Raw genomic sequence first — 4,401 nt, 5'->3', positions numbered from 1 at the left:
TAGAATCAGTAGTATATCTAGAGGTGCATGTTTCTTATTAACTCTGGTTTCTCCTAGAGCTCCAGGAAGAAATCACAGCCAGCGTGGTACAGGCTGTCCAGCACCATCTGTGATTTGGGGGGCGGGGGGGGGGGTGTTGTCATAATCATACAGCTAAGGGTAGCCTAGAATTCCTCCTTACCTGTAAGGGGTTAAGAAGCTCAAATAACCTGGTTGGCACCTGACCAAAAGGACCAATGGGGAAAGAAGATACTTTGAAATCTTGGGGTGGGGGGGAAGGCTTTGTTTTGTGTGTGTTCTCTTGGGAAGTAGAAAAGCATCAGGTCAGACAACTCCTTCTCCTATAAACCATCCTAAAAGTCTCTCATATTACAAAAATTGTAAGTAAAAGCCAGGCAAGGGGTGTTAGATTATCTTTTGTTCTGCTGGTGAATTTTTCCTTTACTGGAGGGAGGTTTATTCCTGTTTTTTGTAACTTTGAAACTAAGCCTAGAGGAAGTTCTGCTGTGTTTTTGAATCTTTTGTTACCCTGTAAAGTTATTTTCCATCCTGATTTTACAGAGGTGATTTTTACCTTTTTTTTTTTAACATAAAATCCTTCTTTTAAGAACCTGACTGTTTTCTCTATTGTCTTAAGACCCAGGGGTTTGGGTCTGTGATCACTTTGTAACCAATTGGTTAGTATATTATTCTCAAGCCTGCCCAGGAAAGGGGGTGTAAGGGCTTGGGGGGATATTTTGGGGGAATAGGAACTCCAAGTGGTTCTTTCCCTGATTCTTTGTTAAATCGCTTGGTGGTGGCAGCATACTGTCCAAGGGCAAAGAATTTGTGCCTTGGGGAAGTTTTAACTTACACTGGTAGAAATAAGCTTAGGGGGTCTTTCATGCGGGTCCCCACATCTGTACCCTAGAGTTCAGAGTGGGGAGGGAACCCTGACAGGCTATAAGCCAATCACTAACAAAATAAGTGTTTAGAGGAAATTTCCCCTATGGGCAGGTTATTCAACAGTTTTCTCTTATGGGTTTCTGGCAATATTAATCTGAAACATCGGGCTCTCACGATTGTTAGATGACACTGTACTAGGTGGATTACTGATCAGATAAGGTGTAGAAATTCCTATGTTCCTAAATGTGTATCTAACAGCTTTAAAAAATATATACCAACCCCCATGCTCTAGTAATCAAGATGGAAATGTTTCATGATCAGGCTTTCTTATGACATTGAGATTTTCAGTATTTTCTGGTGCTAATCAGGTTGGAAATACAGTATTGCAAAAAATGGTTTTACAGGGAGATAGCAGACAGGACACTGGACTGAAGACTGTTGCCAGATCTGCCAATGATTTAGGACCACCTTTTCAACTCTGAGCACTCCAGTTTTTGAGTGCCCAATTTCAGACACCTGAATGAGATCACCAGAGTTCCTGAGCACCCAGAACTTCAGCTCCAGTCAATTGGAGCCGTGAGTGCTCAGCAACACTGAGAATTAGGTTATTTAGTTGCTTAATTTTAGGCAACTGTGATTTTTGGCCTTTGTGTTTAAAGTGAGGCACACACAGCTACAGGCTGCTTTTGCAAATCTGGCCCAAGAAACCTGATATATACTTCTTGTCTACTCAGGTCTCAATTGGTCAATCTATAAAGCAGGTCATGAACATGTATGATTTTCACAAAATATTTTGAGATCTGCATATAAAAAGGAGTAAAATACCATACTAGATCAGTACTAGCACTGGTCAGAAAATGGGAATTATTTTCTGTGAAAATTACTTCCATGAATTTTTTTTCTGTGAATATTTTCTGAAAAAAATATCCTTTTTTCATTAAAATAATTTTGAATTTTGAAACATTTAAACTAGCTCCAGTGTGTACCTGTCCTGGCCTCAACCAGGAAATGCTGTAGTGCATGTAAATATAAGAAAATTAAGACAAATTATTATTCACTATTATTATAAATAGCCTCAAAATACCTTTTGGTTTAAGCCTGGTTTGAGTTTTGGGTAATGTTCTGCTGCCTGGTTTGTTCAGTGCCTTCACCTCTGCTCCTTATAGTGGTTTTTCCCCTCAGTTCTTAGTGGACTTGGAAATGCAATTGTAGATGAGAATAAAACTAACCAACTTGGCTCTCACTATTAAGTTAAATAGCTTGCCAGCAGAATTAAATCATCTTCTCTGCCACACAACAATAGCTATGAAATCCCCTTGGAGTCAGAGAGAGCTGAGGGTTCACAGCACCTTGCAGCATTGAGCCCCCCTTGAACAGTAACTTGAAGTAATTAGGGTCAAATCCTGAGCTCCAAAACTCCAAATGAAGTGAATGGTCTTGTCTATGCTGACCTTCTTCCCCCAGCCCTTCAATAAAAAAGAAATTTCCCACCATTATCACTAATGGTGAGACTCTACTGATGGTTGAAACAGCAGCAGCTGTTTGCAGACAAGGCACAGGAGCTCCAAGTACATAGTCATCTGCCCATGCCCTGGGCAGGGCTGGATAATTCATTGATATGAATGCTGGTGGCCGTGGGAGCCTTGTCTATACCTCAGGAATCAGAGCCCAGCAATACTTTGCACTTCCTAATATCTTTTAATTGAAGCTCTCAAAGGTGCTATACAACACGAAGAAAGCCTCAACAGTACTCCCTAGTGAGGGAGTTAAAGATACTAAGGAATGCCTCACCCACAAATGGGTGGAACACTACAACTGTTTAATCTGGCCAAATATGGTATAAAATGTATGTTTTATGGAAAGATTTTATAAAACTCAAGGCTAAGAAAGGGGCCAAATTCTGCCATCTTTCCTCACACTGAGCAGTGCTGTCTGTTTAATCCACATGGAAAAAATATTCACTGGGTAATTTCAAATAATGAATACATTCAAGGAAGTCACAAACTATGGACTTGAGAGCTTGATTTTCTAATCCATCTGAACATACACAGAGTGAAGTTGCGGGTGCACAGCGAGCCTACTTCAGTACCCTGATTCAGGTCTGCCTAGCCACGTTGTAAATTAGGGTTGCACAGGGAGAGCAAATTATTTCCTGCATATTATTCACTGAGCTCTATTCAGTACTAACTTGAGGCCAGGTTCTGCCACTCTTTTTGAGTATGACTGCACTGGAGCATGGTACTATTCCAGATGAGTAAGGATGACAGAATTGAGCCCATAGAAGGAATGGCGACATCACTAGCCATTAAAAAAGCTTCACTAATCAAGATCTAGTGCAACTCTTGCTCATTTGGTAAGCATTTATTCACATGACTAGTCTCACTGATGTCAATGAGAAGTTCTAGTCCTAAAGTCTATCTCACCTACAATTCACAGTACAAGAGAGCCTGAGAACTACTTTCCTACAGCAGAAGAAAATGTGGGGTTTGATCCTATAAACAGTTGCCACTAATAATAAAAATAATTCTTTAACTGCTTATCCAAACTAGAAAGAAGAGAAGACTTGATTTCACAATAGTGGGGATGAAAGTCAATATACCAGTTTTATCAGAGGGTAAAGAAAATATAAGAAATCGGGAGCTAGCCTAATTATCAAAGTTCAGAGGTTCAGTGAGGAAAGGCCAAAAAGTTCATATGCTTAGCATAAACTATCTTCAAATTTCAAATCTGCTCGTATAGAGCCAAATTCTAACCTATATTCATGTAAAAACCCAACTGAATTCAATAGGAACTTTGCCTGAGTAAGCAGAGTGAAATCTGAGTGAGAACTGCATGAAATCTGTTCAAGGAAAGAAAAGTCCAAAAATATATATTTTTTTCTTGGTATTTAGAACCTTTCCGTTACCAGCTGGAGACAGGAAGTACAGCATTATGCAAAAATAAAAATTAATTAAGAAAACTAAAAACAGCAGCTAAATTAAATATGAACCTCAAAAAGGGCTTGGTTTAAGTTTCTGTGTAAAGGTTCATGTTCAGCTTGGTTCTTATTTTATCCAAACCAATTTGCTCCTCTCTAATTAAAATAATCTATATTTAAAAGAGATTTACCAGAGCATAAGGAAGAGGATTTAAATCACATCAACAATGGAATTCGGTAACAATTATACCATATGCAGCATACAGTTTTCAATGCTTCAGAATAGCACATCAGAAAAGAAAACTCTTTGATGTAGCACACACTTAATCCTTAGCATGTATATCAGAACCTATTGAACACACCATATGAACATTAATCAATCTTTAAAACAACCCTGTGTGGTAAGTAAGTATTAATTCCATTTTAGAAATGGGGACATTGTGGCAGAGAATGGGGACATTAAGACAGAATGGGGACATTAAGTGACTTGCCTAAGGTCATACAGCAAGTCAGTTGCAGAACTGGGACTAGAACTCAGGAGTTCCTAACTTCCAGACTTGGGCTCACTCTTCTATACTACACTGCTTTCCTGAATATAT

Source organism: Natator depressus, chromosome 1 (assembly GCF_965152275.1).
Source record: "Natator depressus isolate rNatDep1 chromosome 1, rNatDep2.hap1, whole genome shotgun sequence".
In the NCBI taxonomy this organism is placed as follows: domain Eukaryota; kingdom Metazoa; phylum Chordata; order Testudines; family Cheloniidae; genus Natator; species Natator depressus.
This window is presented reverse-complemented; position numbering follows the sequence as displayed.